This window comes from Pleurodeles waltl, chromosome 2_2, assembly GCF_031143425.1.
Source record: "Pleurodeles waltl isolate 20211129_DDA chromosome 2_2, aPleWal1.hap1.20221129, whole genome shotgun sequence".
In the NCBI taxonomy this organism is placed as follows: Eukaryota; Metazoa; Chordata; class Amphibia; order Caudata; family Salamandridae; genus Pleurodeles; species Pleurodeles waltl.
The window spans coordinates 347,923,723-347,947,208 of NC_090439.1; the positions used below are offsets into that span (position 1 = coordinate 347,923,723).

Sequence of the window (23,486 nt, forward strand, 5' to 3'; positions counted from 1 at the left end):
CATCAGGACCATAACAAAAGAAAACAACTTCTCCAAAACATAAATTAGAAAGTAGCCAAGGGCGGGAGTTGAAAAACCACAGAGCTGTCACTTACTTTAAGTACAACTGGCTATGTCAAAAAAAGGAGGTTGCCCTAAAAAAGAAGAAAAAATACACATAGAGGTAGTGCCCAAAATAAACTGATCAATGTGCACTTGTGAAAATCAGTGATTGGTGCCAAATCACATATTAAAACAGTAAATTGAGCGTACCATCCCCAGATTCAAGAGTGAGCTCCTTGAGAATCACATGTCAGGAACTGGAACTGACGCTGTATATGTATGATAGTCATGAAGATTTTATGTCGTGAAACAAATAATCATGGGAATACCATTAAGACATAATTAAACAGCTGGGAATTGCTTGCTTAACTGATAGAAATCAAAAGATCGATTCATGAAAGTCAAGAGTGTCTAAGCAAGCATAGTCCTGCAATGCACAGTATATCTGCTCTGAAATACAATAAATATGTCATTAAACATTAGTATAGAGGTTAGATCTCAAAGAAGACTTGTATGTGTTATAATTACTTAAAGACATGTGACTAATACCAAATGGAACCAACCTCAACATATGTAGAAGGAGAAAAACAGGGAGGCATATCATAATTGTCAAAAAAGTAAAAGACTTTCTTTTAGAACCATGGGCATAAGCCTGTGTTGCTCTATGGATCTATGTTTTGAGTACACCATTAATGCCCGTCAACCTAGCGACACAATATATTGAAGAGCCGGAGTCGGCATGTGTAGAAATCGACCATCAGCAAAAAATGGAAAAAGAAGAATGGCATTGAAAGACTTACGATTTAGTCAGCGGGTCCAAGGGCATTAAACCTACCCTCCTGACAGCGTCCCGTATAATAACCGGCGGGCGTAGTCGAGGAGGTAATAAGCGTGACGAAGACCCGGAAGTGCAGGCGTATTCCGGCTCGCACGCGCGTCCAAGGAAATAAACATAAAAAGAGGACTATGCGTTAGTTACCAAAAAGAGGAAAAAAGGACAAACACGAGCCAAAGTCCCTTTTTAACATGATTTGGAAAAAGCTGAAATTCAAAGCTTGTTAACAAACAGTGTGTTATAGAGCAAAGTTTCACAAAGGAGAGGTCTCATATAGACAAAATGTAAAAATGGTCCGGATGAAGGGCTAGAACTAAAAGATAAACTAGGACAATATATTTAGACGGGGTAAGTAACATCAGGGGGCAAAAGGGAATTAAAAATTCAAGTGTACTCACAAGAGTAAGTTCACACCTATTCATAGCAAAACCTTTGTGTATTGGGCCATCACCTCTAATGGACATTCTGCATTCTGCATTGTAAGGCTTCCAGATACATTTTTACACTTCTGGGATGTATATTTGTATGACACTGGGCACTTCTGCTTGAAATCTCTATCGTGGATCTGACATAGTGGAATTGAGTCTCCCTACAACTGAAAATTTGGGAGACCCATATGGAGGTTAAGCACTGTAAAAAATAAACATATTTTTTCATTATAGAATAAACTCAGAAAATAAAGGAAATGTTAATAGATTCCCTAATAATGTTTGTTCACCAACAAATCACAACTTTTAGATTTATGAATGTATTAGTGGAACACCTTTTTGAAATTTGCTCCTGCTTCCTAAAGGATATCTATTCTGGATGCTGCACGAAACCACATGTCTTGCACACACTCACTGGTGCATCTTTCAAGGAAAAAAGCCCATCTGCCTTGACGAATTCTGGAAAGTGCATTGGTGCCTTCCAGTTCTCTGAGACTGCAATCTGTGCAAGAAACATCGCTTGTCTGGTGAAAGTAATCTATTCTTCTAATCAGGAATGAAATTAGAAGTCTTTAAAGATTCAAGTGCTGATTATGGATGACCTAGTAATCCCACTTTGGTAGAAAATGGTAACAGAAGATTACAGAAGATGTGACATTACGTCACATGGTGTTCCCAGGTGCAGTTATCCACATTTTTTTAACCAGGGACAAATTCTTCAGGTCCCACCTTGCCTTAATTATAGTTTCACTCACATGCAGGAATCAGTGTCACAAACATCAGTTTCTTCATGTTCTTCCTCATTGTTTAAGAGGCTGTAAGAAATCATTTGATTAACTGTATAACCGGTACCTCCAGTATGAGTAACAATGGGTGCTTTATTAACAACTCATAACACCTAAGAATATTGCCGGAGGTAGTGTTGTAACAGTAGTTGGAGTATATGCCTTTGTAGCAGAAGGTGCCCTCAAGTGGAGAGGGTGTTAGGAGCCTTGGAGCAGAATACCCAGAAATTGCCTTACTTTGTTATGGTACAATCCTTACATTTGCACATCGCAAAGCCTGCCACTGAAATGGCATCAAAGTACGATATTTAAAAGCAGAAATACAAATTTCAATATGATAATGTTTCATGTGGGTGAAAATTAGAGAGGTGTGAACCAGCAGATGAGCTTCTCTTGAAAAGAACTCCAAAAGCCCCTGACAGTGACTGACCTCGTAAGCCTTCACTAAGTGATTTTATGCTGTGCGTAGCCTCCACTTCAATGCTTGTGTCTATGATTGGATTCCAACTAACCTCCAGATCCGCCAACAAAATATTTGCTCACATGTTCATTCTGTCTCATGTGTTGTCCCATGGCAAAACATTTTTGTTCTTCTTAAAAGACATAGAAGATGTGCATTGTTCTGTCATTTTGGGTAAAACTACTTCGCTAGGTATATTTTTCTCTTTGCTACCTTTGTGTATTGCCCTGCCTTCTGGTCTCACTGTGGATCTTGGATGTGATAGAAAAGCTTGGAAAGTGCAAACTATGTATGTGTTTGTTTTCAGTTGTGCAGTTAGCTATGGCCTTTAGGGTTTATTAACGTGGCAAATGGTGTGAGGATTTCGAGGGGTGTGGGCTGGAGGTCCTCCCTGAGATTATTTTGTAAAGTGATGCATACCTACTCTTACTTTCTGCCTAACCATGGATAGACATAACCAGTGCTTTAAGTGGAACAGGGCCTCCCAGAGCTGAGACCAGGAAATGTGAACAATATGAACATTGATCCAGGGTCCCATATTTACTGCAGAACAAAATGCCATACCTTCCTGCCTGGCACAATGCAAGGTTACTGGAGGTCTCCTTTGTAAGCTGGGGGTGAAGTGACATAGTGACCCAGTGACTGGAGGACAAGGCCATTCCTATTCTCCTTGGCCATCACTCTTCAAAACAAAAACAAAAAGCAAGAGCATTAGAAGCTGCTGCCGATGTTCTAGGGGGTTGTAAAACACACGATGGGCATCAGTTGTACAGAGCCATCAAACATAAATTGGTAATTCACTCGATGCAGGGGTTTCCAATCCCACCTTGTGTTCCACTGTGACCCATTGTGACACCATATGATTTGCCAAGTCTGGTCTTTAAAAACCTCTTAAGATAACATATATTGTTTCCTGCTAATTCCTATTAATCTTTGTCCAGTAAGTTTCTATCTGTGAGGTTCTCAAGTAGAGCATTGCATTTTACAGGTATTAGGTTGAGCCCTTAGCAACTCAGCCCTCACCACTTGTGGGAGTTTCTTAGTTATGCCTCTAAGGCCACAGCCAGTTTAGGAACCCCCGCCTTTCTCATCCCACCTAAAGTAATAGAAATAAACAAAATGTATAAGTATTTGTCTTCAATTATTTTCCTATGATTTTTTTTAAATGTTACATTTATTGTTTTTTCCCTTCATACCCAAACAGTGGCTATAGCTGAATATCAACCCTCCAGCACGAGTGGAGTGGATGAACCGAGGCTTAACACAAAAAGGAGAGAGAGAAGATGAATTCTCAAGTACACACCGTTCATTCTTACTGCCTAGACACTATATCACAGTAGAAGTGGAGACATATGTCTTACAGGGACTATTGTGGTTCCAGGGTATCCAAAGATTCTGGATAAGGAAACATCACCCACTCTGTTGTGGCATACTTCATCATAGTTAACCTATTCCACCCTGGTTAGATGAAACTACCTAGTCAGGATCAACCTCCTTTTGGACGGAATTCTTTATAAATCAGCAATGGATAATCTCAGGGATCCAGAATTCTAGGATTACTTTGAAGGTAAACCACATAATTGTATATGTGGTAGCCTGGGTTAGGTAAAAAAATAACCATCAGGATGCACAGTGTTACCATTACTCTAGCATCTCTCTCCTGTGCCCGCATCTACTGTGAGGTAGTGAATGACCATAAGTTCCACTGTGTCACGCATCAGCAAATAGATTGTGAATGCTGCTCCCTGAAGCTGCATGCGCCCCCTATTGTCAGCCGCCATGATATTGTCACTCTCATATGAAAAAAAGAAATTGCCCTGCCTTCTTGTTGAAAACCTGCAGTATTCGTGCCTTAATCCCCACTAAGCCTCCAATAAACAAAATAGAGATACTATTGGGATGGAGGTAGTGTTCATCTTCCATAGCCTTTCCATAGCTGAATCCATTCAATGACTTCCAACACAACCGAATAGCGTGGAAAAATTACTAGACAAGAATTAGTGTACCTAACCACATGCCAAGGCCGACTCAATCTTGATGTACCTGAAAGGCCTCCAAAATTACAAGCAATTGTATATAAATGAAAGTTCTTGACAGCCTTGGGAACCCCTTACAACGAGACACATCTCTGCTTCATGGGCACAGAAAACCATGCAAAACACAGAACTGGAAATAGGCGATACACTTTGTAAAAGATATATGGGACACCGATAATGTAAAGTAATAATCCCTTTATTCTTCTTTTTCCAGTTTCAAGTTTTCATCAGTAAGAAATCCCAACCTCCTCTCCTGACACAACCGTCACTCTCCTCTTCACGCGCCCCGCATTCTCGAACCTAATAAGGTTCTAATTCTCCCTCCAATACAACACACCTCCCTCCTATGTAACAAAACTAAAATAAGAAACAAACCTTAAATATTACAATGATATACATTAATTCATCACAAAATTCTTGAGATGGTAAGGAGTTCTGATACTTCTTTTTGGCCTATCATCCGCCGCATTATGAATATAGTCTCTCCGTCCATTCAAGATGTAGTCTTTTAGGTGTGAAGGAGTCTTTATGTTCCTTTCGGACTTCCTCGTTTCCATATCTTCAGCCGGATAGGTGTTCTTCTCCTGTTGACACCTTAATGTATCCAAACCCGTAGCATCAGCATTAAATTTACTTATTCTATTTAAGTTCCAAATTCGGCCATCACTCAGTTTAACAGCATTAGTGAAAAGTTTTACAACCTTTAAAGGAAAACAAGGTCTCTTACTACTAGTCTTCAACACCGGACTCTTGCCCATAACCCAATCACCAACACTTACAAAAGTCTTCTTCACCGCATTCCTTTTATCAAAATAACTTTTACTCATAAAAGATTTCTCTTGTTCCCTGAATTTCCAATCCTCATTAACACACTTTCTTCCTTTCTCCCTCAAAAATTCATTGACCCAATGTGGCTCAAGTATGGTATTCCCTCGTCTTCCTCGAAACAAAGCAAAAGGAGTCTGTCCTGTCGTAGAATGTGGAGTATGTCTATATACCGCAACTTTATTAATTATCTCTTTTTTCCAGTTAAGATGATTATCTTTAGCCAAAGATATAGTTTCTTTTAACACTCGGTTGAACCTCTCGACCAAACCATTGCACTCAGGATGATATAATGCACATAACTTATGCTTAATTCCACATTTCTTAAGAAACTCTTCCATCTCTCTCGAAGTCAATTGTACCCCATTATCAGTAAGTAAGGTGGAAGGAATGCCTTCCCTAGTAAAAAGAATTTTAAGATTCTCTATTACTATCCGCGTATCAATCCCTCTGGTGAAAAATAACTCAGGCCATCTAGAATACATATCCATGACCACAATAACATAATCAACAGCACCATCACCATATATGGGACCCAAAATGTCTAGCGAAATATCCTCCCAAGGTCCCTTCGATTTGTCTCTAACTATCATCGGTTGAATCCTAAACTTCATCGTCTTCTCATTAAGAGCACACTGCATACAGTCACGAACAACTCTCTCTACATGAGTATCCATCCCAGGCCACCAATAGGATGATCTCAACCTCTCCTTCGTTTTAGATATTCCCATGTGACTGTCATGTGCTTGACTAATCAGTAAACTTCTTACACTAGATGGTGGAATCAACCTCATCCCTCTAAGTAATAAATCTCGATCAACACTTAACTGATCTCTTACATTCCAAAACTCTCTGCACTCTACACTGCCTTGATTTTTTCTCTCCCAACCAGAACAAATTAACTTGAGTACTTCTTGTAAAACTTTGTCAGACTTAGTATCTTCACGCCACTTATCTTCAGGAATCACCTCTAAATCCAACACACAAACACTATCAAATTGCTCAACATCTTCTACATCTTCAAAATCTGACATTTTAGGAGATACCAATCTTGATAACACATCCGCAGAGTAATTATCAGTCCCAGGAACATACTCAACTTGAAAATCATACTCTTGCAAAGCTATGATCCATTTGGTAATTATGCTTGAGATTGCATCAACACCTTTGGACTTAAAAATTTCAACCAATGGTTTGTGATCCGTTTTTACAACAAAAGATCTTCCCCACAAAAACTTTTTTAATTTCTTTACTGCCCAATAAACCGCAAGAGCCTCTCTCTCAATAACAGAGTAGTTTGTCTCAGTATCTTTCAGACTCCTGGAGATGAATGCTATGGTATTCTCTGCACTGCGACATACTTGTTGCAGAACAGCACCCAACCCTTTACCACTGGCATCAGTTGTCACTATGGATTGCAGTTTAGGATTAAAATTCTTCAGTTTGGGAGCGTTACACAGACAATTTTTTAACTTAATGAATTCTTTCTCACACTCCTCATCCCACAGAAATTCTTTACCTTTCTTTAATAACTGTCTCATGTTGAAGCATGAACTTGCAAAATTTTGAATAAACTTATTATAATACTCAGCCATCCCCAAAAATCTCATCAATTCTTCCTTAGAGTTAGGAGAAGCCAAATTCTTAATCGTGTCAACAAGATCTTTTTTAGGAAATAGCCCATCACCAGTTATAGTATGTCCCAGGTAGTCAATGTTCCCCACTGCAAATTTACATTTTTCCACCTTAATGGTTAAACCATATTCAGAAATTTTCATTAACACCCTCCTGAGAATTTCATCATGGGTACAAATGTTCCCCCCATAAATCAGAATGTCATCCTGATATACACATACACCATCAATTCCTTTTAAAATGCGTTCCATTGCCCTTTGAAAAACAGACGCAGCCGAAATTAAACCGAAAGGCAATCGAATAAATCTGAACGTACCAAAAGGTGTGACAAAAGCTGTTAAATCTCTTGAAGATTCATCTAAGATGATTTGATGATAAGCTGAAGTTAAATCAATTGTAGAGAAAACCTTAGCACCAGAAACCATAGTTAATAACTCAGAAATGTTGGGAAGAGGATATCTGTCCACCATTATACATCTATTAAGCTTGCGAAGATCCACACAAAGCCTAATTTTACCATTAGATTTCTTTGCCACCACTATGGAGGACAACCAGTTAGTTCCCTCCACCTCTTCAATTATCCCTTGATCTTCTAATTTTTTGAGCTCTGTTTGTAACTCATCCCTAACCGCAAAAGGAACATTTCGCACTTTACTACAACACGGTTTAGCATCAGGAAGCAACTTAATTCTATGAGAATATCCCTTCATGCAACCTATTCTGTCACTGAAAACATTCGGAAATTCCTTACACAAGTTCTCAGTGAGATCAGTCGTAGAAATTGCATCCGCATCACCCATATCCCTTATTTGTTTCACTATAATAGGAGGCGAACTATTTGGATCAAGCATCACACCAAGATCTTTCTGATGCCACCAACTTATGATGCTATCCCCCTTTTTTGAAACATAGACTTTTCCAGAGGTGAATCGTTGATCATACTCTATCAACCCGACAAAATAACCATGTAAATCAATGGGCTCACCACCATAACCACAAGGTTTAATATCAGGTTTTAACAGATTAACCTTACCCTTCAACTCATTTTGATAAAACTTATTAGACACAATGGAAATTTTCGCCCCTGAGTCAAAAAGTACTTTAGTTCTTTTACCCTCAACAGTAATATAATCAAGAGGGCCAGACAACTTGTTCCCAACTTGAAGTACAATTTGACCACAGGCAAGATCAGATTCAGCCTTATCAGAATCATTATCAACCACTCTCACATGCTGTTTTGTTCTTTTCAGATTACACAATACCGAAAAATGACCCTTCTTTTTGCAAAACAAACAAAAATTATTAAGAGCTGGACAAAGCTTACTATTAGCAAGATGTCCCACTCTTCCACACCTAAAACATTTCTTGCTAGCAATACTGGAGGAAAATTCTTTATCAAAAGATTTGATTATTTTGGGTTTAGTATCACCAACTACATGAACCTCTTTGGTATCACAGTGTTTCACAGCATCAACACACTTAAGAGAATGTTCAATTCTTTTAGCTAAAGAAATTACTTGATCAATCTGAGGATCATCTAAAAGCCATAGTTCACTCCGTACTTTTTCAACATTACATCCCAACATGAATTGGTCACGAATTCTCTCATCTATTGCGGACCCAAATTTACATGATGAAGCTAAACGTCTCAAATCAGTGATATAATTCTCCATAGATTCACCCTCCAATTGAAATCGTTTCCCAAAATAATACCTCTCAAGAATTGTGCTAACCTTAGGAAGATAATGCACATCTAGCTTTCTAATACATATTTCATACTCACTCAAATTGATGGCTTCACTGTCAGGAAGATCAGGAAGATGATCAAAAATCTCCTGACCCTCTGTTCCTAAACAATGAAGAAGTAAAGCAGTCCTCCTCTCATTACTCAACGAAGTACCACACACCCTGGAGTACCTCTCAAAAACTTTCTTCCATTTAGCCCACTTAATTGGGGGTTCACCAGGAGTGGAAAGAAAGAACGGAGGAGAAGAAACATTCTGCATATTTGTCGAAAGAATAAATAAAATTAAGTAATAATAAGTAAAATTAAGTAAACTATGCCATAACAGATAGATATATTTAAACTTATATAAAAGCTAACCTTAGTAAAACAAAACATAAAAGCTGAAACAAATTCTTAAAGGTTTAAAATGTTTAAAATGTAAAAGTCTAAAATGATATCTCAATAATATGTGAACAAGCGTTTTTAGTTGCAGATGAATCACAGAAAAGCGTCTTTTGGTTGCTAAGAGAAAACAAAGGTCTGCGAAGACGAAGCTGTGCGGTCTGAAAGATTAGAAGCAAAACACAATATGTGCCTTCACAAACACACCAAAGTCGATGAACAAAAGTCAATTGGATGAAAACAGCCGAGAGAACTCTTCTCGTTTCGAGCGACACGATGACGTCTGGATAACTAGAATCACGCCGGGTTGACAGTGTGTGCGCGTTGCTAGGAGACAGCACACGCGATCCTTAAAAACAAAAAAAATGCCGGGTTGACGGTGTGTACGCGTTGCTAGGAAACAGCACACGCAGTCCTTCATAAAATGCGTTTCAATAATCCACGAAGAAATTAAACTCCTGACCTCCTTGGACGATGATAGCCAGAAGTATTCTTGTCGTTTCCACTTCCCGATCGATAGTATGGTTTGATTTCAGTCTTGAACGGTTCTCGAAGCAATCAGACGAGCCGAAGCGCCGCTGAACCTCGGAGTTAGGATGTCAACACGCAGAGTTGACCACCTTCGTCGCCAGTGTAAAAGATATATGGGACACCGATAATGTAAAGTAATAATCCCTTTATTCTTCTTTTTCCAGTTTCAGGTTTTCATCAGTAAGAAATCCCAACCTCCTCTCCTGACACAACCGTCACTCTCCTCTTCACGCGCCCCGCATTCTCGAACCTAATAAGGTTCTAATTCTCCCTCCAATACAACACACTTCTGTAGGAAAGTGTCCCTTTTTGACATGGTCCTCACACTGCATGCAATATATGTGTCACCCATACAGCAGGCCTTACAGCCCTAAGCAGGGTGCATTATGTTACATGTGAGGACATATCTGAAAGAGCAGATATGCACCTGCTTAGTCTTTGTCGACTCTCAGACATAGTGAGTGAACAGGGAAGCCATTTTTAATACATGTGCTGGACACTGGTCAGTATGAGTTACCCAGCAACATGATGGCTTCACTGAACTCAGGGATGTTTAGTATCAAACATCTCTTATTAATAAACCCTCACTGATGCCAGTGATGAATTTACTAATACATGCACCCATAGGGCACCTAAGAGGTGCCCCCTGAAATACCTTTAACTACCCATGTGCTAGCTGACTGGTTCTAACTAGCCTGCCACCTCCAGACATGTTTCTGACCCCCAGGGGTGAGAGTCTTTGCTCTTGGGCAGACAGAAACAAAGCCTGCTCTGGCAGGGGAGTTAGCACACCCCTCCCAACAGGGTGACTTGTGACTCTGCATTCCAAGGTAGGGGTGCTTCAAAGAAGTCCACCACCTTTGATATGTAGATCTGGCTTCTCTCAAAGGAGAGGCTACCAACCCCCGCCCCAGGGCCTATTTGGCACCTGGGCAGGTGAAAAAATGAGTAGTCAGATAGATGTGCCCACCTCTCAGGTGAGTCACATCCCTAAGATGAACTGCCTGGTGTGGACACAACTTTTGAAAGTCTGCCATCTTGGTGACATCAGAGCTAGCATCGCTGGGTCAGGGTTATACCCACTTCTCACAGCGACCCCATTGTCCACTACCTTACACTTCCCTAAATGCCCCTAAATTCTATATTTAGGGGAGCCCCTGGCACCAGGAAATCAGATACTACTGACCTGAGGAAGAAGGACACTCCAGAGATGCAAAAGAAAAGAACTGAAGACAAGTGACCAACTCAGTGCCAACCCTGCCAGCCTGCCTGCTGACTTCGACAAGTGCGAGAAAGACGCCTCGTCCTCCCTCTGCTAAAACTTCCAAAAGCCGGAAAAGACTGTCAGCCTTCACCCCAGCACAAGGAACTCCAGTGGAGCAGCGCAGCTACTTCCCTGCCCCTTTGCAGGCACCCAAGAAACACTGAAGAGATGTCTGGACCGCCAGCACCCAACGCCGGACAGCACCACTGCACCCGTGCCCCTTAGCCTGAGTTGAAGTGGGCCAAGAGTGCCAGGGGGGACCACAGCCTCTCCAGAGACAGAGTCCATCATTGGTTTCCCCACTGCGACCTTTACACCGAAGCTTGCTGCCTGTTTGTGCAGACCCTCCTCAACCAACCATCTCCTGTGACGGCAACCCGATGGTCTACTGTACTGAAATGCCCCGGACCGTGGAGAAGAGGACCGCTGGTGTCTCTGTGTCCCCCAGGATTGGGAGACTTGAACCCACTTGTTGGTTCACCCAGACTGGTCCCCCAGCTCCCTGTTTCTATGGGCCCCCTCCTCTGCACCGGTGACGAACACCCAGTGGTCCAGGAATCCTCTGCACCCAGACTCCTGGACCTAAGAGAAAAGAACCACTGGTGTCCCTACATCCCTAAGCGTTGCAAGACCTGAGCCCACTTGTTACGTCACCATGCCTTGACTCCCAGTACTAACCTGCAGCCTCTTTTCAACTGGACTGATCTTCATTGATTAACATTGGGCACCCGATGCCCTACTACACCTCTGCACCTGGCTGTCCCAGTGCCGCCCATTGCGACCTGTTGGTGTGACCTTGACCTTTGCCCAATACTTAACTTCAGTTCAGGATATTGGTCCCATAAGTCGCTGTACTATACCTGTTTGCTGTATTTATTTTTGCTCCATAGGGTGACATTGCAGCTTTCAGGAATTGCGCTGTCGACTTTTCTAAACTGTAACGATTTTTCCTGCAAAATGTACTTACCTGATCGCATTAATTCTGATGCCAAAACATATAAAGATGCTTGTTATTTTTGTTAATTGGTGTGGATCTCCTTATATAATTGTGTGTCTCATTTATTGACTGTGTGTATTTGCAAGTGTCTAACACTCCATTCTGATAGGCCTAAGGCTGCTCGACCACACTACCCCTAAAAAGAGCACCTTGGGATTGCTAGAGCAAACCCTGTCCATTAGTAAGGGAACCCCTGGACTCTTTGAGCCGTATTCCTCATTTTGCTGCACCATATAAATGAGCCAGCTTCCTATAACTTCAAGTCTTCAAGAAAGCTGACTGATGAACCTTGACCCACGGTTTGAACTAGTGAGATCTGTCACTCAAATTTTAAAACTTTGACTATAATTTACCAGAGCAAATTGGTTGACTGTAATTGAGAAAATAAGTTTGGATTTCCTCTCACTTAGAATTAATATGTTGAGGAGTGTCATTAAATGGAACTAAATACAATCTACAAGATTGTATCTCATTTGGTGTAGGTGTCGATATCTATAAAAATAACGTAGTAAAGAAAGAATTACATGAAGGGAAGCATACGAGAGAAAATACATGAAATCTATAAAATTGTATCACATTTGGTGCAGGTGTCAATTTCTATATTAATAACACAGGAATGCTAAAATTACAGAAAATAAGCATACAAGGAGTGTACTCTTTTTTTGCATAATTATTACATTAATTTTTAATACAGGTGGGTAAGCGGTGAAGGTGAGCCCACTGCTGGGACGTACTTTCATTATCCATTGATGTGTTATATACTTTTTAGTCATTTAATTTGTATTCCCAAATATTTGTAACATGTTACTAGAGAATCTGAATCCTACGGACTATTTACTAAATTGTACCAGGTATTACTTCTTAAACATGAGAGTGGTGAATGTCAATTCGCGCTGACAAGCCCACTCATCCCAAAATCCTGCGCAGACTTCCTGTATCAAATGAGAATACAGGATCTCTGACTGCAAAGGTGATCCAGACATGCGAGTAAATAAATAAGGCAATGTCTACACTTCCAACCAGGCAAAAAAAATATAATTATACACATTTGTACATTTCTATTGATGCACCTCACATTCTGAGTTCCTCTAGGAGTATGTCAGAGCTTTGAACTTAATTAGGAACCTCTAGACAAAGGATCCATTTTGTAGTGAAGGGTGATGACCCCTAGCTACATGCCCAAAAACACGACTCCACCACAAGCTGATACACGGATCGCCAGTATCCTGTGAATTCACAGGATGTAGGATGAATAGGTACATTGGTATCCAAGTGTTTTTGATCATTAAGGCATGCTTGTAACTGCACCAAAAGAGGGAATACTACTTACTACAGTCCCCCTACTCCTACAAAAGTCTATTTTCTGGCAGCTATAAGCTGAATACTTAATTTGGAAAGGATGTCCTCCGGGTTCCATATCATACCATTGATATTAAAGACACAGTGGCAGGACCATTCTGGATGTTTACACAGACATGCCTTTAAATATGTCATTAAAAATCTACTCCCCCCCCCCCCACCTGCCCCAGTTGATAGAGAGGGACCTGTGGGTGAAGGGGCTGTTTCTTGTCTTAGCTCACCACAACTGATGTTGTTCCTGGTTTTTACACTTTCTATATTTTACACACTCAAGTATTTGTCACGGGTTGAGCATCTTAACTCCCTAAATGTGTCAATCATATCCCGCCAATGAGTGCCAAGCAGTCCAAAGACATCTGCAATTGTTGAACACCTTATAGAGAAGCCTAGCTGGCTGACAAGGTTGCCACAGCCTCTGTGATGAGATTATATGTATATTTCCAGTCACATCATAGGTTTAATGATGTTGGTTACTGTGACATGATTGAGGTGAGAGTTCACATGAGGTTATGTCCTGTGATCCCGTCAGTTGAATGGTGAAGTGATATCATTGAATACGATCGCAAAGTCACCCTGGACACTTTAAGGCCTGTTCCTCAAAGTTTTAGAAGACATGACATGTGCAACGTAGACGAAAATTGTGAGAAATTGTAAAAAACGCACAAAGCAGAACATTGTTGTCAGTAAGACAAATCTGTAAACCATTGAAGAGGAACGAAATGTGACCTAAGGGATGCAGAATTATCGGACAAAAACAAAGGGAGCTAGCCGACAGACAGCCATGTTTGTACCTGCTCAACTACAGTTTTCAGCTGGAATCAATCATTGATATCGGTGTGCCTGGTTGATGTCGGTTCAAGTCCTTTCATTTCATTTTTTTTTGTGTGGAGTGCTAAACGTCTCTGTTTAGCGGTCTCTTCTGTAACGTTTTGACTGACACGGGCACGGTGACGGCATTGGGACATTAGTGCACCATACTCGGTTTAGGATTTTTAATTTGGCGGGCTTCATGTCTGCGTAAACTGTGCAGAACGGCGTGGTGTATCTGCTCGCTCATATAATGTGAGGTAATCCACTTTATTTTCTTATAATAACGACAAGTCTGGCCACTGTATAGTGATTGATTGGTGGGTTTTTCTATTAATTTGAACTAATACATGTAAACGACAGAATGCAGTGCTGATTTAAGGTAGTAATCCCTGCAGTATTTTAAAGTGCGCCATTCATTCTGTAGGTGACGCTAATATTTAACATCTCTAGTTCGAGTTCCTACAGACCTGTCAAGGTACTTGAACCCCGATCTTCAACTCGGTTTGACTGTTAACTGCTCCTCATAATCTTTGCTGACATGAACAGCTTTTCACGCATCAATCGCAATTTATCGCTCCCAAAGCGCACCTCTAAGCATACAATAGAGCGACACAGAGCCCGTCTGCCGCCGGTGGCTTACATCACGGGAGTCACATGTGAACAAGGAGGTATTCTGTTAGCAAACTTCCTGATGAGCCAGTCGCGGTGGAAGTCTCATGTGTGAGGTGCATGCCTCGCGTTGGAGGAGGTGAAGTCGAGCGCCATGAGCAGACACTGCCGCAGCTCGGGGAGCGGCGGGGGACCCGAGGAGGACTTCACGTGCCGTGATCTGTGGGGTGCTGCAGGGCCTCAGGGGGCGTTCCCGTGACCGAGAGAAGACAGCACTCCCCCACCTCCTCCCAAAGCTCAGCCTTTGGCGTCAAAAGGTCACTGCAAGGTTTGCAGTGACCCAAACGTCAATGCCTCGCGGCGTACGTGCACAAGTCTGGTGACTTGTACGAAATGTTAAGCGGGGTTTTTCCAACACCAAAGGTATTTATAGATGACTAAGTCTACTTTATTTCGATGTTTTTGTCAATGTTGGGAGAAAATGCCCCTGTTTCAAGACTAACTCGTTTACAGAAACGCGCAGGAAATACATGGGGATCACGATTCACTGCTGACATTTTAACGAAAGGGGCAGAATAGAGGTATTAATCTATGCACAATAACGTACTGCTTCATGGTGACTTTTGATCTTGGCATTCTAACTTACTCAAGTTTGCGCCACTTTGAGGGTTTCAGTTTAGTATGGGGGATTTTTCTCACTTTTGTTGAACCTGACCAATGTTTCACTGTCTGTCATTGTCGGACATTACATATGTGCACTATGAAAGTTTATCATTTTCATTTAAATACTCCTTCTGCAGGCTATCTAATGAGCCCAGTCATGGGCAACTTAAGATGTTTTTAGTGTAATGATACTTTGGACTTCATTTAAAATTCAATGTTGCAAATGGTGAACATAGGGAGAGGATGTGGCATAACGACCAGGGCTGCCGACCTTGGAGCTGGGGAGCCAGGCTCGAGTGTCGGCGTAGGCTCAACATCCTGTGATTCTAGGCAAATCACTTAGGGGGTCATTATGACTGCGGCGGTGAGTGGAAATGTGGAGGTAGTACTGCCAACAGGCTGGCGGTAAATACCACCACATTATGAGAATGGCGGGTTGGCTGCAGCCAATCCACCACTTCTCCACTCATACCGCCATGGCAGTATCAGCCCGCCGGGCCGGAGATGTCAATCTCCAGCCCGGCAGCTGGCAGAGTTCAGCCGTCGGCATTATAGGCCTGCCTACCACCATGGTTTTTGCGTCGTTAGCAACGCCACAAAAACCATGGCAGTAGGCCCTACCTATTCTTTCCCTGTCACCGGTATGCAGATCCTCCAAACCCCAACACACACCTGACACCCCTCCATCCAAACCCCCCACCCCCTCGGATCATCACACCCCCCCCCAATACATGCACACACCCTCAGACACGCACCACGCATACACCCAATCACTCACACTGGCATACACACATACTTCCAGACTTGGTCACACACATTCTTACACACAATCACACTGACATGCAGACACCCACCCACTTCACCATTCTTACGCGCATTCACTCACAGGCATACAACCACGCAAACAACACACACAGATGCATTCACACACACTCACACATTCATGCACACAACCAGACAAACCAGACACACACAACCCCCCCTCCCCTGTCGGAAACCCAATTTACCGTGAATGAGGAGGTCTTCCGACAGGAAACGGAAAGGGGCGCTGCTACTGCCAGCAGCGCCCGCCAGCAGAACACTGCCAGGCCATATCACAGGTCATGATACAGCTGGCGGCGTTCAACTGGCGTGGCAGTGCTGGTGGTACGAGCTCCAGCTTACCACCGTCCGCCACCATGATCACTGCCAGATTTCCGCCCTTCTTGTGGCGGAAGTCCGGCAGTGATCATAATATGGCGGATGGATGTTAGCCGCTGTGATGGTATTTTGGTGGCCGTCACCGCGGCGGCAGGCGTTTTTTTACTACCAATGTCAAAATGAGGGCCTTAATCTCTCCATGCCTATCAAAAATGAATGTGTCTTTGTGTAACATAACTGGTGCTCATGTAAAGCGCTCCAATACGTTCACGCTTTATAAAAATGCAAAGATAAACTCCGCCAATGGCTTGGTGAATCTTCCCCCTTCCCCCTCACGCCTCTCCCTTTTAGTATTGTTGTGTAGAACTGGACTTTCAAGAATTTTGCTAATAATAACTCTACTGTACAAGTGGAATTTTGAACAAAGTGGAGGTAGGATGTGGCATGTATATGTGTGTGTGAGTATATAGCACGCTGCGTTTTCGGGTCACAGAATTACATAGTTTGTACTGGTACTTTTTTTTCACTGAAAATTAACCAGACAACTCTTTTCATTTTCTGTTTTGCATTTCCCAAGCGATGCTTACATTGGCACCTGCACAACTTGCACAGACGGACACAGGCAAGCTCTTGAAATAAAAGGATAATGCAATAGGGAAGATACACTACGCTGGGCCAAAAAAAGCAACATACACGAATTTTCTCCAGCAAATAGTCTTTCGTTTAATTGCTTATTTATGTAAATGTTCTAAAGCCCGAAGCAGAGCTCCAGTGAGTCGGAGGGCTGTACACAAAAGCAGTTCAAATATGACAGAAAAACGTGATAAGGGAAAGCAAGAACAATAAAAAAAGAAAATACCAAAGAAAACAGGTTATGAGAATGGCGCACTGTATAGCTGCATGCTACTGAGGTGCAAAAGCAAGAATTCCTTGATAAAAGAGTCGTTCGAAATGTAGAGAAAAAATCAGGTACAATGCTCCTCGGTTGAGGCTATTTAGGCCTTAAAAGAAAATCCTACAGAGGTTTAGATGAAGACATACATTTAACTATAACCCCTGCCTGACTGAAGCAGTGTACCCACTCTGTGAAATGTAGCACATGCCAAAAATCTCCATCCTACTGCAGTCTGGCCTGCAAGATCACTTAGGCTATAAAGTGCATTAAACATTTGTTTTCCTGCATTGAACAAGGCAACAGGGATGCTGTTAGCCCTTTGTTTATAGTTGATGTGAGAAGCATATTTACATGTGGCATACAGAGCCTGCAGCTAAGCTCCAATGACAGAAATGTACAGTAACCTCGCCCTGGGTTCACAGCGGAGGTCACTTGTGCTGTATTTAGTGCTTTGTAGCACAACCTTTACCATTATGTAATGCACTATGAAGGCAACACAATATCAACACCTGTACAATTATTGAACTAAAAACAACTGTTACAGTTGTTTCTCGTTTCTTTACATGGCCGACCCGACTGTGTAGTCTGTGAAGCACCCTAACTGTGGCACATGACAGGTGTGTGTCTACAGATCCTCTGCTGACAGTGTCCACAGTGTTCTCCCAACTTCCTGCAATCAAAGCACATATGAATGGATTTTATGCTCTGTATGTTTTATGAGGAAAGAAAGAAGATCAATAACTTGGGGACTTTTCAAGGTCCTTTCTTTGGGTTTACCCTGTCAAAGGGTATCTGGTTTGTGGTAGATCCTTGCCGCCTTTGCTAAACAGGTTATGCCTCCTTAGTACATGGTCTCTGGTTTCACTCATCACACACTTTCAGGAATGCTCTACTGTTTGGAAGAAGCCACCCTAGCCAGACACCTTGGCATTAGTACATGAAGGGCAAGGGCATATGAGTCAGAAAGTGGGGCAATCTCAGAATGAAATGAGGAAAATGAAGTTTTAAAAAGACACATTAGAAAAGTACACAATCCATTCAAGGTTAAATCCTAAGAGGGCGGTGCGTGCAATGAGCTGAGAGCTGTGCAAATTTGTAAAAAAATGCAGTCTCAAACATTTTCTGAAAAGTCCAACCGGGTCTACCTAATGTTACAGAATTTTAGGGCTGTCAAGTTTTGATTCCACTTCTTGCCTTTTACAGCACCCTACAGTCCCCGTTTCTTTAATTTTTCCAGGTTCTCCACTGTCTCCTTTTGCCACTCCTTCTTTTCAACTCCTTTTAATTTCGCGTTTTCCCTCTCTTGCTCTGGGTCAAAGTCTAGTACTGAACAAAGAGTGTTGGTCCCACAAATTAGTGTAAGTACCCACCAACTGCAACCGCATTCACAAATTAAACACTGGTTTCAGCAGTCCTGTAGGGTAGGGAGGAGTAGTTTTTGAAAATGTTTTTTTCTGGTCAGTTTGTGAATGTTAAGAGTGGAATCTGTGTGCTCACCAATGATTTCTGCTGAACAGAATGGTGCATGAAAGCTTGAAATATGATTGATTGTGTCATGAACGTTGCCCACTTCTGATTCCATTTGCCTACTGCCATCCAAATCATCTTCGGCTCCTTCTACAAGGTGCTGTATATTCATGTAAACCTTGGAGAATTCCTTCTCTTTTTGTCTGCCTTTCTAGTGATCAAATTAGTATTTTATTTGGTCGACACCTGGTTTTAAATGTTGTCTACTCAGTGGCATTCTGTTTAACTTGTTGCTTGAAACGTTTTGGTAATTTGCCTTTTGGACTCTTTGGTTTGGTTACTAAAATTTCTATTGGTCTTTAAGTTCTCTCTTTGACTAGTGTCTGCCTTTCAGACCTTTTGGCCACTTGCTTACTTTCGCTTCACGATATCCCAGTAAGAGTCATGGCAACGCCGGCTTTGATTTCTGAAGACTAGAATTGGAGATCAGGATAACCCATGACTGTTCTTCATTGGAAATGTGACGAAGAGTGATTGCACGTAACAGCAGTGTAGGAGGCTGGACTGGCTTGTAGTGAGTACCAAGGGGTACTTGCACCTTGCACCAGGCCCAGTTATCCCTTATTAGTGTATAGGGTGTCTAGCAGCTTAGTCTGATAGATAATGGTAGCTTAGCAGAGCAGCTTAGGCTGAACTAGGAGACGTGTGAAGCTACTACAGTACCACCTAGTGTCATATGCACAATATCATAAGAAAACACAATACACAGTTATACTAAAAATAAAGGTACTTTATTTTTATGACAATATGCCAAAGTATCTTAGAGTGTACCCTCAGTGAGAGGATAGGAAATATACACAAGATATATATACACAATAGCAAAAATATGCAGTATAGTCTTAGAAAACAGTGCAAACAATGTATAGTTACAATAGGATGCAATGGGGAAACATAGGGATAGGGGCAACACAAACCATATACTCCAAAAGTGGAATGCGAACCACGAATGGACCCCAAACCTATGTGACCTTGTAGAGGGTCGCTGGGACTATTAGAAAATAGTGAGAGTTAGAAAAATAACCCTCCCCAAGTCCCTGAAAAGTGAGTGCAAAGTGCACTAAAGTTCCCCTAAGGACAAAACAGTCGTGTTAGAGGAATAATGCAGGAAAGACACAAACCAGCAATGCAACAACTGTTGATTTCCAATCTAGGGTACCTGTGGAACAAGGGGACCAAGTCCAAAAGTCACAAGCAAGTCGGAGATGGGGAGATGCCCAGGAAATGCCAGCTGCGGGTGCAAAGAAGCTTCTACTGGACAGAAGAAGCTGAGGTTTCTGCAGGAACGAAAAGGGCTAGAGACTTCCCCTTTGGTGGACGGATCCCTCTTGCCTTGGAGAGTCGTGCATACGTGTTTTCCCGCCGGAAGGACGCCAACAAGCCTTGCTAGTCGCAAATCGTGCGTTTGGCGTTTTTGGACGCTGCTGGGGCCCAGGAGGGACCAGGAGGTCGCAAATTGGACCTGAAGAGAGAGGGGACGTCGAGCAAGACAAAGAGCCCTCACTGAAGCAGGTAGCGCCCGGAGAAGTGCCAGAAACAGGCACTACGAGGATGCGTGAAACGGTGCTCGCCGAAGTTGCACAAAGGAGTCCCACGTCGCCGGAGACCAACTTAGAAAGTCGTGCAATGCAGGTTAGAGTGCCGTGGACCCAGGCTTGGCTGTGCACAAAGGATTTCCGCCGGAAGTGCACAGGGGCCGGAGTAGCTGCAAAGTCGCGGTTCCCAGCAATGCAGCCCAGCGAGGTGAGGCAAGGACTTACCTCCACCAAACTTGGGCTGAAGAGTCACTGGACTGTGGGGGTCACTTGGACAGAGTCGCTGGATTCGAGGGACCTCGCTCGTCGTGCTGAGAGGAGACCCAAGGGACCAGTGATGCAGCTTTTTGGTGCCTGCGGTTGCAGGGGGAAGATTCCGTCGACCCACGGGAGATTTCTTCGGAGTTTCTGGTGCAGAGAGGAGGCAGGCTACCCCCACAGCATGCACAAGCAGGAAAACAGTCGAGAAGGCGGCAGGATCAGCGTTACAGAGTTGCAGTAGTCGTCTTTGCTACTATGTTGCAGGTTTGCAGGCTTCCAGCGCGGTCAGCAGTCGATTCCTTATCAGAAGGTGAAGAGGGAGATGCAGAGGAACTCGGATGAGCTCTTGCATTCGTTATCTAAAGTTTCCCCAGAGACAGAGACCCTAAATAGCCAGAAAAGAGGGTTTGGCTACCTAGGAGAGAGGATAGGCTACTAACACCTGAAGGAGCCTATCAGCAGGAGTCTCTGACGTCACCTGGTGGCACTGGCCACTCAGAGCAGTCCAGTGTGCCAGCAGCACCTCTGTTTCCAAGATGGCAGAGGTCTGGAGCACACTGGAGGAGCTCTGGACACCTCCCAGGGGAGGTGCAGATCAGGGGAGTGGTCACTCCCCTTTCCTTTGTCCAGTTTCGCGCCAGAGCAGGGGCTAAGGGGTCCCTGAACCGGTGTAGACTGGCTTATGCAGAATTGGGCACATCTGTGCCCAAGAAAGCATTTCCAGAGGCTGGGGGAGGCTACTCCTCCCCTGCCTTCACACCATTTTCCAAAGGCTGAGGGTGTCACACCCTCTCTCAGAGGAAGTTCTTTGTTCTGCCATCCTGGGCCAGGCCTGGCTGGACCCCAGGAGGGCCGATGCCTGTCTGAGGGGTTGGCAGCAGCAGCAGCTGCAGTGAAACCCCAGGAAGGGCAGTTTGGCAGTACCAGGGTCTGTGCTACAGACCACTGGGATCATGGGATTGTGCCAACTATGCCAGGATGGCATAGAGGGGGCAATTCCATGATCATAGACATGTTACATGGCCATATTCGGAGTTACCATTGTGAAGCTACATATAGGTAGTGACCTATATGTAGTGCACGCGTGTAATGGTGTCCCCGCACTCACAAAGTTCAGGGAATTGGCTCTGAACAATGTGGGGGCACCTTGGCTAGTGCCAGGGTGCCCTCACACTAAGTAACTTTGCACCTAACCTTTACCAGGTAAAGGTTAGACATATAGGTGACTTATAAGTTACTTAAGTGCAGTGTAAAATGGCTGTGAAATAACGTGGACGTTATTTCACTCAGGCTGCAGTGGCAGGCCTGTGTAAGAATTGTCAGAGCTCCCTATGGGTGGCAAAAGAAATGCTGCAGCCCATAGGGATCTCCTGGAACCCCAATACCCTAGGTACCTCAGTACCATATACTAGGGAATTATAAGGGTGTTCCAGTAAGCCAATGTAAATTGGTAAAATTGGTCACTAGCCTGTTAGTGACAATTTGAAAGTAATGAGAGAGCATAACCACTGAGGTTCTGGTTAGCAGAGCCTCAGTGAGACAGTTAGGCACCACACAGGGAACATATACATGCACACCTATGAGCACTGGGGCCCTGTGTGACAGGGTCCCAGTGACACATACATATAGGCCACAAACCTATGAGCACTGGGGTCCTGACCAGCAGGATCCCAGTGACACATAACAACCATACTGAAAACATAGTGTTTTCACTATGAGCACTGAGGCCTGGCTATCAGGATCCCAGTGAGACAGTGAAAACAGTGACAAACACCCTGACATACACTCACAAACAGGCCAAAAGTGGGGGTAACAAGGCTAGAAAGAGGCTACCTTCTCACACAACCCCCCCCAAACGAAGGACAATAAGGCTAACCTTGGCCAGTTGAGACTTTATTGTCTAAGTGGTGATAAGTAGAGAGTAGCTCTGCAATAGACTGGTTACTCCCTTTATCATCCACTATATGGTTACTTCCCTGTGGGGATGTAAACCACCCTGTTTGAAGTTTTTTAGCTAAGCAACAATGTGAAGATGTATTTTCAGAGTTTCTATCAGTAAGTTTTAGTTTAGAGCAGTGGGAATTGTCCACTGAACCTATTTGTAGTGATGGAAATGCCAGACAGGGATGCTGTCTCAGAAAAGCCATAGCTGGGCAAAAACTTTGTCCATCTGGCTGGAAGAGAGAACAGGGATGCTGTTTCTCTTGAGTTGGAGCAGGGCAGGGATGCTGTCCTATGAGCTCCACACTAGGGCAGGGATGCTGTCCTAAGTGTTGTGAGGTAGTGCAGGGTTTCTGCACTAAAGTTTCTCTGGGAGGGTTGGAGGGATGCTCCATGTTAACTAAAATGGTGCTGTTTTTCTCACCAATGTTAGTTATCCCACAGAGAGGTACTTCCACCTCAGGGAGTCCAGCTTTGCCAGCTGATGATTCCCTTGGAATAGGTGCCACCCCAGGAGAGGTTTCTCCCACCACAGGAATAGTATCCTGAATGGTAGGGTGGTTAGGGGATACTGTGATACCCTTTTTACCTGTTGATGGAGAGGGATCCTGAGTTTTCAGGCCTTCTCTCCTTTGCTTTTTCATTTCACTTGAAATGAGAGGGAACAATTCCTCAGGGATGCCCAGCATGGCTGCATGGGCATAAAACTCTACATCAGCCCAACCTGAGGCCTCTAGGTCATTACCTAAGAGACAGTCTACAGGTAAGCTAGGTGATACCACC

General features: G+C 43.2%; 1 protein-coding gene across 6 annotated transcripts in view; it reads left to right on the forward strand.

The window, feature by feature from the left end:
- The window catches only part of ARHGAP28 (Rho GTPase activating protein 28), a 1,060,144-nt gene that overhangs the window by 656,217 nt on the left and 380,441 nt on the right, over positions 1-23,486 (forward strand). Inside the window, exon 1 of one of the 6 annotated variants that reach the window (XM_069219853.1) lies at positions 14,846-15,167. The exons of the other annotated variants lie outside the window; for them this stretch is intronic. The gene's annotated coding sequence lies outside the window, so the exon portion shown is untranslated. Of the gene's footprint in view, positions 1-14,845; positions 15,168-23,486 lie in introns of those variants that run through there. 6 annotated transcript variants of the gene reach the window in all.